This window comes from Pieris rapae, chromosome 14, assembly GCF_905147795.1.
Source record: "Pieris rapae chromosome 14, ilPieRapa1.1, whole genome shotgun sequence".
Classification (NCBI taxonomy): Eukaryota; Metazoa; Arthropoda; class Insecta; order Lepidoptera; family Pieridae; genus Pieris; species Pieris rapae.
Window position 1 is genome coordinate 1,064,994 of NC_059522.1, and position 14,163 is coordinate 1,079,156.

General features: G+C 33.3%; 1 non-coding gene across 1 annotated transcript; it reads left to right on the plus strand.

The window, feature by feature from the left end:
- Positions 1 to 341: 341 nt before the first annotated feature.
- Positions 342 to 414, plus strand: Trnam-cau. Its single transcript has one exon. It is a non-coding gene; the product is annotated as a tRNA-Met (tRNA).
- The last annotated feature ends 13,749 nt before the right edge of the window (positions 415 to 14,163 follow it).

The window sequence follows — 14,163 nt, forward strand, 5'->3', positions numbered from 1 at the left end:
CGGTGAGAGTGTTACAAAGTCGATCGTATCGTATTGTAATCGTATTCTCTCTTTATATATTTTTATTATATGATAGTACTAACATAGTTGTAGCTATTGCTAAATAATAGTTAATCCGGAAAACAAGTGCAGGTCTCTACTCTACCAATAATTATGCTAGGAACTGAACCAGGGCGTTTGAAATTCACGCCATGCCACGCAGTTTAGTTTGAATAAAGAACTACGTCGAACTGCAAAGTCCCTATATTGCGTATTATTTTCAAAAAAATTTTAAAAGAATTAAAAATGACGGAATAAGCGTCATATCTAATACGTTCTATTAATTTGATAACTTGTACATCGCCTCGGTGGCGCAGTAGGCAGCGCGTAAGTCTCATAATCTTAAGGTCGTGAGTTCGATCCTCACCCGGGGCATATCTTTTTTGCATTTTAGACATTTTTATTATAATAATTTATACTAACATACGCATACTATTTTAACTGGCTACTTACTACAAGACACATTTTCCTGTTATGACAAAGTATAATGTATTTCTTATAAACCTACCTTATCTAACTTTGAATGTAAATTGTAAACATTATCAAGTGATAAGTGCTCGGCTCCATTTACCGCTAATATAATATTAAAAAAAGGTTTGTTTATGTGCTTTTTGACGTTAATATAATTTTAAATATTAAATAATTAATATGATTTTAGCTTATTACATAGAAATAGCCTATTGTCGCATATTGACAAAACGTCAACATCGGTGAAAAAAAATTTAAAACCTTAATCATTGCTTGATCTCCATGATATGATGAAAGTGACATCAATTGTGTTCTCGCTTTAAAGGTTACACAATAAATCAATTTTATTGATATTAAATCTTTCCGATCGGTTGTCCTACATCGTAAGTGGTTCTAGTTAACTCACATCTATATTTAGACCAATTGATGAACGTCTGCTTTGTCTAATAATAGAAACTGCATGTCACACGATGCCTGAGTGATTCAATTGTCAATATCATTAGTCACATGGATGTTATATATTATAATCCTTCCATGTATATTTCTATTGCAAGAGACGATGGCAAGAGACCAGACGGTATGAATTTGATTCCATGGAAGATTGGCCGGGTTTTGGTATGGGATGCCACCTATTCAGACACACTGGCCCCTTTCCATCTTCATGGAACCAACAACAGAGCTGGTGCGGCTTGTGATGCGGTTGAAAAAGCTAAAGCCAGCAAATATAGGGGTCTAGGCTCTGAATATGATTTTGTCATATTCGGTGTCAAGACTCTTGGTCCATGGGGTCCTAGCGCGATAAGGCTTTTTAGGGAAATATCAAAAAGGTTAGTCGACATCACAGGAGAACGAAGAGCTGACAGCTACCTCGCACAAAGAATTAGTCTAGCTATTCAAAGGGGGAACGCTGCCAGTATCTTCGAAACCTTGCCTAAAGGGACTCCTTTTAATAATATATTTTAATTATTAAATTTTAAAATTAGTTATTAGGTATATTAGAATTACTATACGTACAATTTGTAAATGTAAATAAATAAAAAATAATATTTCTATGTAATTAAGTCTTTATTAACATAAGAATATGTCAAATAACACTACTTACAGTCTCTAAGGAAGACACTTAGTTCTTGTGTTCTACATTTTCACATACAAAAGAAGTTTTGTCCATTTCAGTCTTCTCACTAGGCTCGTGGTGTCAAGGGTTGAATAGCCTTGATATTCACGTGATGGTGGACATCCAGTGTTTTCTATTATTGTGGCCGCGTCCTCTATATTGAGGTCCAGATGGAGGTCGTGATGGCGAATGTACCAGAGAGCATGGTGACTGGCCGTATTTGAACTCGTATATGCGGCGATGTTAGTTATTTTGACTATGTATTTGTTTATTGTTCCCACGAGAATGTAAGTGCGTGCTCCTATTTCTCCTCTCCTGCTGATAGAGGACAAATCTTTGTTTTAATTTATTATTTATTACTTAAGATCATGGTGTAATGGTTGCACAATGGTTGGTTAACGATAAAAAAGAGTGGCGGAGAGTTTATTGCAAGTTCTTCTCTTCCGTTCTACGCCAATTCTAAATAACTTAAGGAAGCTTTTATTATTACATTATTTTAATGTACTAAACGAATATAAGATAAGCGTTTTATATATCTTGTAGGTATATAAAAACTTCAAGTTTTGATTGTAGGTATACCTTAATATTTTGAAGTAGGTATAAAGTTCGCAGTCAGAGCAATAACGATTGATAAGAAAATTGACCTGGCGCTGCACTCAGGCGCAGACAGACGTCGGCCCACTCTAATAACTATTTATTGCGAATTGTGACCTATCTAAGTGATGATCTATTAATAACTGCAGTTTAGATTCAGTCGATTACAGTGTATTTTTTATGAGCTGTAATTCAACAATATTTATTTACTAGCGACCCGCCCCGGCTTCGCACGGGTGCAATGCTGATACTAAATACAATAAATCTGTGAACGTTGTATATAAAAATGTGGGTTATCCATAAGAGATAGACATATACCATCACGTACTTTTCTGTAGACCTTTTCAATGTGTACAATACTTAGTACATTATTTTGATAAAACTCGTAGGGTTCAGCTTGCGTTTGCAGTTTAAGCGGAAAAAATGTAATTATTTACGACATCACATTAGAAACCTCAAAAATAACAGTACTTCTCCACTATTTAATGGATGTTATTATACATATAAACCTTCCTCTTGAATAGTGATTCATTTGATAGAGTGCTATCAATTAAAAAACTCTTTAATACTTATCCACTATTTAATGGTTGTTATCACTACATAGTATAAAACAAAGTCGCTTTCTCTGTCCCTGTGTTCCTTGATATGCTTAAATCTTTGAAACTACGCAACGGATTTTGATGCGGTTTTTAATAGATAGTGAAACGAAAATAAACGAAGATAAACGAAAATACACGAAAATAAACGAATGTAAACGAAAATACACGAAAATAAACGAAGGTAAACGAAAATACACGAATGTAAGCCAGAGTACAACATATTATACTTCTACTTCGATATTAATCTTAATATATATAAATCTCGTGTCACAATGTTTGTCCTCAATGGACTCCTAAACCACTTAACCGATTATAATAAAATGCACACCATGTGCAGTTCGATCCAACTTGAGAGATAGGATAGGTAAGATCTTTAATTATAGTCGCAATTTTATTTTATTGCAAATTATTTGTTTATTATTTGATACAATTCTAACAGATGGCGCTGAGTTAAAGGTAGTTTAGTTTAGGTCCGTGTCGTGGTACCAACGTTTCACATAAGTTCTCCTACGGTTTCCCTTGATTAATTTACTACTATGTAATATAACAAAAACCTAAGCCACAGCAACGCTTGTCCGAGTCTGCCAGTTTATTATATGTATCGCTGGAGTGGCGCCTCGGTAATCAAGTGTAAATCTGATCTAAATGTAAAGTGTGCTTTTGTGTGACCACGTCCTTGGTATGAACTCGTAGACTACGCCATCCCTTCGCAAAACTATTACGTATACGATTTAAAGTGTGTGTATCTTTTGTAAAATGGTGCAAGGAATAACAGAGACTTGATTATTTTTATTATGTGACAGCAATACAACCGAATCTAATGAGTATAATTTAAGTCATTCATAATAACTCAGTTAAAAGATGGTCACGCTTAATCGTGGTATCAAAATATTTATGAAAACGTACCACCATATAAAATGACCCAATTATGTCTCAGCGAAGTAGCTGAAGCCAGTATCAAATAATTAATATAACGATGGCCAAAAATGCAAAAGATATTAATTAAAACTCCTCAAGCGCCATAAATCTATAAGTTTTGAAAATTTAAATTAAAATGCTGCTATCGCGAGGGAGCTGATAATTCCGGGACAATACCCACAGAGAAATATTGGTTTCGTTCAACGATAAATAAAACTAAATTTATGATCAAAAAGTTTACTTAAATGCAAAGATAAAGAATGAATCTGTGAGTGCTTAGAGACGCCTGTTAAATTATCTTTAATTATAGATTAGTAATTACTACTGGTTAAGTCCTACCCAAACGTACTTGGTTTGGTTACTAATTAACCAACCTAGCTCCTATATGTTCAGAAGTTTCCAGGGCACTTCGCTAGCTACACAGTGCTACCTTACTGGTACAAGGATTTCTGTTAGTTGGGAATCTGCAGCCAGCCATTTCACGACTACGTGGGTGCTGATTCCTCTGCAGCTAATTTTCAGAAAGGTCTCTTAACACTAGAAAGACGGGAAAATCTAACTACCTACAAAGACGGCGACCGGTCAAATGACTCCTCCAATATATTAAACCTTTTTTTATTATTTTAGCTGTTCAAAATGGTAACTATAGTAATAAAACAGGGTTTGATGTATGATTAATTATAATATTTATACACATATTTTACATTTTAACATTTTCTTTACATTACAAGAGCCGCAAAGTGGCTTTTTACAAGCGTCTTTATTAGTTTTAATTTTGCACTTTTGTACATTTAACATTTTCCGAGTTTCCGGATTTTGAGTAGCAGATCGAGAAGAATTGAAAAAATGTACGGCCACCTTCGAGATGCCGCTTTGACACTATGATTTTATGCCATCTGGTAAGCCACATCCACGCCGTACTTGGTGCATTGTAGAAAGGCACAGTTTTTGGCTTTTTCTTAGGGTGATTGGAGTCTATTTCAACATTGTTATGTAACGTGCTAAGGAATAACACGTTCTTTTTTCGTTTTCCTTGATAAATTGTGAGTGTACATCTATCGGATTTCAGGATTTTTGTTTCAAACAAAGTCATATGAAGTGATTTGACGTAAGGTGGAATCTCTCGTAGTGCCCTGTTCATGGTTCCTACAATCGTAGTGCGTTTTGCGAGCAAGTTATTTACCAAGCTTATCGATGTAAAGAAGTTGTCAGTAGTTATATTTCGGCCAGTATTTGCAAAAGGTTCCACGAGACGCATAACAACGGATTCACCAAGGCTTTGGTTTTGTGGCCTGCTTTCGTCCTTTCCTAAATAAGGAAAGCCGTTGCACAAACTGTGAATCCACATTGACACAAGCAAGAAATTTTATTCCAAACTTATCAGGCTTGTTAGCAATGTAATGAAGAAACCTGCATGTAACCTTAGTAGAAAACAGTTGTTCGTCTACTGTAAAATTTTCTCCTGGCTTGTAGCATGATAAGCAGTTCTCAATAAATTTCTTCCAAACGTCTGATATTAGTGCAAATTTGTTTAATTGAAGTGACCACGACGTACCGTCGGTAGAGGTGATAAGACCTTGAAGCTCAGAAACTTTTAAAAACTTAAACTTGAAACTTATAAACACTTATCGGATCTCAGCCGTCAAATGACTGCCGCCGTCTTTGTCGGTATATCAAGATTTTAAATAATAAACAAAAGCGATGTGAGTTATTTTGATATATAGTTTCATTTAACTACTAATATTAATAAAAGTCACAAAGTTTCAATACGTTACGTCAAATGGTTTGTGAATTATTCAACATTAAATTCAAATTGACAGTCAAATGACTGCTCCCGTCTTTCTAGTGTTAAGCTTTGACATTATTTCTTTGAAGTTTGTCTATAATATGTTCATATCTATAGATGTTTAGTGTTCTACTCTACTACTACCTCTTCTTGACGCTTTCTTAGCCAGTTAGAGTTCATCGGGAGTCACTATATCTTTTATTAGAATGACTAGTTTTCTATAATTTTAACACCGTATCAGCGCCATCTTTAAAAATAACACGGAACTATAATAAATTCTGAAGGTCAACGTCGTTTTCGATTGAATTTCGATTTATCAATTTCGTAACGTAATTATCTATGAGATGGCGCTTTACTGCGTTACAAAGAACTTCATATATTTTATTTGCGTATTAAGTTTATAGAAATTATTGATATTTTAATATTATGTATTTTAATATTTAATGTATTAGTGAATACTATTTTATTATTTTGATTGATGCTTTACAGCGCCATCTTTCCATTATTCTGACAAACTATATTGACGAACTATCGATCCGTTTTTGTAGTTCTTATTGTATACAGTAGATGGCGATTTAAGTTTTATTATAATATTGTTATTACTCTTTTATAATTTGTTTGCTTTAATTATTACAATTTAGGATATTACGTAGTTTCAATAGACTTTAATTCATAGAAATATACGGTTACGTTATCGGCTTCTCTGGAAACCACATTTTGATAATATTTTTAATTGTATCAGTATATTGATAAGATAAGGGCTATTTGTAGTTGAGATATTGATAACAATAAAAACGAATGAATTTCCATTACTTCATTAAAAAATAAAATGTTAGCTCGTTACTTTAATCGCGTACAATAGAAGTACATCATATATATTAGGTATTTAGCATTGAAATATTGGAGATTTGTATGAAAAATTTAAAATATTAAAATAATCATCTTTCCATTTTGATGGCTTGGATGGTTTATCCCATTACTGTAGAAGTCAGCCGGACGAGAGGCGATGAAGTCAGTAAAAGCATTTTGTATGTGAAAAAGCTTTAGCGCAGAGTGTGAAAGCTCTGCTTCTGGAAGGATCTAGTCTGGCTTGGTTAGCCATGACTTTACGCACAACGGAGCTTGAGAGAGTCAGAATGGGGAAACTGTCCACCAACCTTTGACCTGTTATCAGCTGTTTAAAGACTTCAATTACATAGGTAAAGACATTAGATTTCAATTCAACGCTTTAAAATATTATATTTAATCACGTAAATAACATATGCAATTAATTTTAAAAGTAAGGTAAAAATAATTTAATTCATTCAATTGTTAAAATATTTATTGCCTTAATTGGTTTACAATCATTAGTTACAATTATCCTAGTAAATTGTTTGACTAGCATTGTATGTTCTTAATAAATCAAAAGCGCAAACAATTGAAGATCATGAACAATGAAACACTACTTAATAAAATTATTTTATAATATTTCCATACTGACTAGATGCACTCAGTATTTTGTCAATTTAATAGGAATCCAGTAACGATTCGTTTAAGTTACCGTATACATTATCTTTTCTACGTGTAACTTTAATCTCCGAGAGACTATCATAGGTTTAAGCTTTGTGGGTAATAGATCTTTTGTCCTTATCAAGCCATACGGCTAGTGTTCTTCCATCCCTGAACAATAAAGGGTTCTTCAGGAATATTTGCTATTACTGTTCTGTCGGCTCCAGGAACCCGTGGACTGACTGCGATTCGGGAACATTGGAGCTGAACCCGTGGGGGTGGTTGGTGGCGATGGAGGTATCAGATTTGTCGCCGGGTGGTACACACGCGCTGACATTGTGGTTTCATCTGGAAGAGAAATACGTTATTGAATGATGCTTTGAAATTTGAGGCATTAATACTGATGCTTTAACATTAATCATGCGATTAGATTCTCTCTAAAAGCGTCACACGTCCTTAAAATTAGAGACAATCTCGGGAAAGTGGTGGAGAGCATTCTAGATCGCCTGATTTCGCATCGCATTCTAGGTTTTGTAGGCAACTAAGTCAAGAATTCCGGCGAGCTTCAACAAGGCCCTTGCTTTTCCTTAATTTGATGAGCTCACTACCGATAATATCAAGTAGTGTTTATTCTTACTGACCAAGATAAACTACACAAGTATTTAATAACCTTGAACTATAATATTATCAGACTACACATAACTTTGGTTTAATATTCAATATTTCATTATAAGAAATATAAGATCTTTATAACTTTTACTATACAAACAACATATGGACATATAAATTGGTTTGAAATAAATGATTTTTTTTTTATTTATTTATTTATAACCAGTTGGTATGAGCGCAGATGTAAAATAGATTGTATATATAAGAAAGAAGAGAAAATAGGTAGATAAAAGTACTTACTATTAGAAAGTGACCGCCCATATGCAGCTTTTGCGTTGTAGTCTTTTGCTGGCGGCATGATGAATCTGGAAAGAATAGAAAATTACTTCTAAAATCATATTTCAATAAATTTCTATGGGTTTAAAAAACACGGAACATTATTGCATGGTACACCATTGCCATAGTGATGAAAATATGTAGAAAAATTTAAGAGCTGTTTCAATGTGTCGTGGTTAAAAAAAGTACCTATATTTTAAAATACATAATATATAATGTGTATGTATGTCCTTTTCTAAATTGTACAGGTATGTGTGTAAGCCATTGTTGATTGATGTAATAAAACATGTAAACTGGATAAGATACAAAATCATAAAGAATTGATTGCTTTATAAACATCTGTCTACATGGAGGACTTCAAAAAGTCTTTGTAATCAATAAATCAGTACACGTAAAATTCATAAAAAGATCAAAATCCCTTTGTGTATCGAGACGCGGCTAATCGCACGAAAGCCTTCGATGGAGCCTTACCTCGATCCCGTTCTATTCAATTAAAATCAATCTTTGAAGCGTTTTTGTAAAGAATACGATCAAAAGACGTCAAACATAATCAATTTTACAAACACCACTTTCCCCCTTTTGTGTATTTCAGCGCCATCTAGTGACAGACGATTGTCAACTTTATAACTTTGGAAAAAGGTATACATTTCGAGACATGAGTCGAAAAATATGATTTATCGAATGTAACTTTATTAGAATGAATGTGTTTAGAAATAGAATCCTTACAAGTCTTGGTTTAAGGATGAAATAGGCTTGAAATTCTCAGTGGATTTATAACGTTCTCACCATGAGTTGTAGTCATCAATACTGTATCGTCGTATTATCGTTATAACATGGTATTAAGAGTAAATCGGTGAAGGGAAAAATTGCTTAATAAATGCTCATATGAAAAATGTTCGTCCACAAAAAGGTATTGTATTATTACTTTGTATTCACCGTGTACTGTGTACTGCGTTTAGTAGTAGACAATTTTTATCTTTGTAGTTTGCAATTTGATTTTATTTAATATCTACGTCCTTATAGGCTGTAAAGAAAGTAATTAGTCGTTGCCTGGAAGAGATCACTCCAAAGCGATAAGCGTCCAGTCGCCATTCATTTAATTATGTCAATTGTTTTGTTTATGCAACGAAGTGTTAATAATGTAAATATAATAAATAAATCGTTTGGAAATTACCGACTTTTCAACAGATCAGTTTGTACTATGATTTAAAAATTATAAAAAAAACATAACTGTGTAAATTAGTTCCGGATTTTATATAACTTGTAAAAAACTTAATTTTTCTTAATTCTTAAATTGTACTGGCTTATTTAACATAATTTAATAAAATACTTAAATTTTCTAATAACACAATCTTAAAACCTTAGAACTGATAAGATAATTATTATCAATCCTTTTGAAGGCACTATTATTGTTTGTAGGTTCCTCAGGCGATCATCAATTTCCAATTCAATAGGATCAGTTATTTATGTTCTAGTGTCAAGATACAGGGATCGATGTGCTTCCGTTTCCGGTTTATTATCAGCCTCATTATATTAATATTGGTAATATATTACAGACATTCGGTTGAACATTTATCAGGTACTTCGAAAATATATCTTATAATAAAAAAGTACTAGTGTACCCACGTTCGAAGTGAAACATCTTTATGGCCCGGCTTTATTTTTCTAAAAATGATCTGCTATATGCAAATTTACAGAAATTGGTTAAATAAAGTTAATTTAGATACAGTTTAACAAAAGGCTATTATTATCATAGACATGAATACAAATATTTCATTTTTCCTTATATACAGAATTTAATTAACTGTAATATAATACTATCATTGTTATCGTTATTTTTTATATTATTGTTATTAATGGCTTTGAATCTCTGCGAATCAAACGATTACAAGATGGCGCGTAACCGAAAAATGTGACGGTAAATTTTTTAACATTTTTTATTCAGATTTTTGGCATAGCCACGTTCTCCCACTTCGACAGAAGTCTATTCCCGTTGACTTAAAAATATTTATGCGAAACATATCTAAAATATACGTACAGGGAAGAGATAAAATTTTGAGTTTCTTGAACAAATTTTCGCAACTATCAAGATAGTTTGCACCACAAATAGCTCTAAATTCATTTTTTAAACTTTAAATACCCATTTACTTCGACTGAATTTTCCCAAACTATAATATTAATCATTACTGTTTCTAATTTTTACATATTACATTAAATGCTTGCATAAATAACTGTCCGAAATAACGTTCGAATATAAGGAAATATAAGTTTTATTTCTAAAGCAATATGTATGTACTAAATATTTGTGTAAGGTAGAAACTGTATCGGCGCCGCTTTCACGCCGAACACAAATGCGCTCAAACTTTGCCTCGCTACAAATGCTTATTTTATACGTTGTATGATTATGGACATACTTTTTCACTTCTAATTGTCAAAATATTAACTTGTTTAGCTTTTGTTAAATGCATTTATTTAAAGAAAATAATAAACATAAAATTGTTTTTATAACACATAGTAATGTGGTTTGACTACTTTAGACTTCAAAGAAAGAGGTAGGTAATTCTTGTGTAAGTACCAAGTGATGATTCAATTACTGAAGACCAACGCAATTAATTTATCTATCATTATCTACAATTAAACACGTTCATAACTTTATAAGCACGTGTCGCCTAAAAATCACGAATTCATTGTGAACTTCTCACGTTTGGTTCAGCAGATTTCTGTTCAGATGAAAATAGATAAGAATAAATGTATACGTCAAAATTGAAATCATGAACACCTTAATATACTTAAAAACAATTGTTTATTTATTTCAACTAATACGGTAGAACCACACAATTATTCTAAAGTAATATAAATATTTAAAAAATAGATCTCATTACAAATAACATACCAAGAAGGTTCTGTGTCAACACAACATAATATAACATTTATTATACTTTATACATACATTTACAGAAATATACATAACAATAATTAACAAGGAAAAATTATAAAATTTTAGGACCATAAGGTAAACCGTATAAATTAAATGTGTAATGTGTGTGCGTTGTGTTTGTTACTGGCTCAGCATCATGCGCTGGTCTTTCTGCCAGAGATTACAACATTTAATTATAATAATAGTAAAAATTATCAGTGTAAGTGAAGATTTGATTGAAAAATATATAGTAATATAGTCGAGGCAGAATACGAAATTCCACCCGTATCACCTCGACGTCCGCCGTTCCACAACTGCGCGTTTTTCAAGGCAGTTTTTGCCGCGCACCACCACTTTGTGGAACCAGCTGCCCACTGAAGTATTTCCGAACCAATTCGACTTAGGGTCCTTCAAGAAAAGAGCGTAAAAAAATATAAAAGACCGACAACGCACTCGCGAGCCCTCTAGCATCGAGAGTGTATATGGGCGGCGGTATCACTTAATATCAGGTGAGCCTCCTGCCCGTTTGCCCCCTGTTCTATAAAAAAAAAGTAAAAAAAAAAATAATGTAAGAGTTGAGATAGTTTTTAATGAAGCATTGCTCAGTTTGGCTAGTTCATCGTATATGACACACAGATGCACCAATCAAAACGAAAACTATGTCAACCATAGTTGTTCTAAAGAGTGGTTTCAAATTCGTTCATGAGTCATCTATCATAGCTTTCACTTTTTCAAAGATGACAGATAACTGTTTCTGGGAATTCCCTGGGCTATTAATAATGCGCATGAAAGTGAACTTTTACTATATTTCAAAAGGAAATACCTAATACTTTTTTATAGAACAATCGCGCATAGCTTTCTAACTTTTAAAATATTTCCATTGGTAGCTGGTTCTATTGTGGTGGTGCGTGGAATAGAGCGCCTAAAGCACGCTAATATGAATGACAGACATCGAGGTGATACGGGTGGAATTTCGTATTCTATATCGATAAACTTAGCTGCAGGTATTGACACGAAACTCTCCAACAAACACTCTCCATGTGAACCCATCACATGGAAGATGAAGAAGCGGCATCACAATTAACTTCGAAAACTAAACATAGTCGGTAATTATTTTTTATTAATAAAATCACTAAAATAATAATAAAAAGGTCTTCATTCATTTTAAGTACATTTTCTTTTCAAAGTGTAAGATTTGGAAACTCTTTTAAGTAAAAATACCTGTGTTAGGGTTCCCAGCTCTTCCATAACAAACTTAATTACTTAAAATAATGACATTATTGAACCTATATATAACTATAGATGATTAGATCCAATCAAATCCTTAAAAATGTATTTTGATAGGTAGGGAGAAGGTATATGAATTTTGAAGCGAGTTAATTTCGTGATAGCACCATTTTATATACATTTATAGTTATAAAAACCAGGGGCGCTTCAACTCTTTTTAGATCTGGGCCTCAGTTTCTGTTTCGGGATCATTGTCAGTGTCTCGTGCCTGACACACGCCGTCAGATTTATTGAGTCTAAGGCAAGCCGGTTTCCTCACGTTTTCCTTCATTTGAGCGAATGCTAAATATGCACATAGAAAGTCCATTTGTTCGCAGCCGGGGATTGAAGCTCAAGTATCTCATAAACAGTTCGATTGAGGGTCCTTCAACAAATGAGCGTACCATCGCAATTGCAAGCCTTCTAGCAATGTCCATGGGCGGTGGTATCACTTAACATCAGATGCCAGTTTGTCTCCTATTACATAGAAAACCTTTCGAATTTCTCACGCATCCTAACTTTTCATATATTATATTTAAGGTGTATCCATATTAATCTTTTTCCTGCGAGGCTTTGTTAGGTTCGTTCGTAGTGCATACAAGTTGCATATCTATTTATTTATGTATTTACTTTTCATCGGTGACAGCCATTCTAGTTATCAACTTGATGAAATGTGTTGTTAGTAATATCTGTGTTAAAATCAATGTTGAATTACTTTCCCGTACTGAGTTGATATTCTTGTATTCTTTTGTCTGTCTCAATTAATTGATTTACAACATTAAATAGCAGAAAATTCTTCTTCAATTAATATTGGATAAAATCCAGGATAAACGCGTGTTGGTAGAAGGAAAAATCATTGAAATGTGATGATGATTGAAAATTGAAATCTGTTCTGTGTTCTACATTACTTGGGTCGATTATTCTTATAATTAGACGATAAAAAAGAGCCAATTTTTAAAAGGCCGCCAACCCGCCATCGAGCCTTCTAGGAACGAGTATCACATTTTTTTATATAGAACAGGGGGCAAACGAGAATGAAGATCACCTGATATTAAATAATACCACTATCTATAGATGCCATCGACGCCAGAGGGCTCGCGAGTGCGTTGCCGTTCTTTTAAGAATAGATAGGCTCTTTTCTTGAAGGACCCTAAGTTGAATTGGTCTAGAAATACTTCAGATGAGCCTCCTTGTCGCTTGTTAATTAGAAAAAACTTATTTCCCTATCCTATTATTTCGCTGTAATCAGAACGTTTATTTAAAAAAACCTATATATTAAGTTAATTATCATCCCATTTAATTGCTTGAATCCCGCGATATGTTCGCAAATCCGCCAATTTCTCACCGTCCCTTCATTAGTCAAGTGAAAAAAATCATCAATACAAAATGGCCACCCCCACCCCGGCAGAGACAATCGCTAATTATACAACGTAAGCCATACAAATCGCCAAGAATGTTGCCTCGTTAAAAAAGTAAGAGCGAGACGTGATCTGGGTTCTGTATAATAAAGCCTGTTTCTTATTTCCATACCCTTAATTTCTATTTCAAATGTTAGTAGTGAAATGTATATTGCCTGTGGGTAACATACATACAGGCAACATACATTTCACTATGGGGCTGTTTTCGCCATTTTGTCGTTTAAAGGCTCCAATATCGGTTGATGGTGGCTTTTCCTTTTTAAAATTGGTGATCGATACTGTCTTTATCTCAATAGTACAAGAGAACAGAGTGTCTTCTCCTTAATAGACTGAGTAGTGTTATAGGACACTGTGTCTTTCTGCAGACACATTTTATACTAAAAAATCTTAATGTGGATGGTTTTCTCTATTTCCCAACGTAATCCTAATAAAAAGAAGGAAAAAATTATACCCGCCAAACGAACTTATTTAGCCGGGCGGGATTTAATAAGGATTTTTCAAGGAGTTTTCGCTAAAGATTTATATTTTCTTAAAAAAAAAACGTTTTTCATTCAAATGAAATTAGTTAGCAAATGCTGTTTTGTAGAAATGTTAATCTATGCTAGTTAATT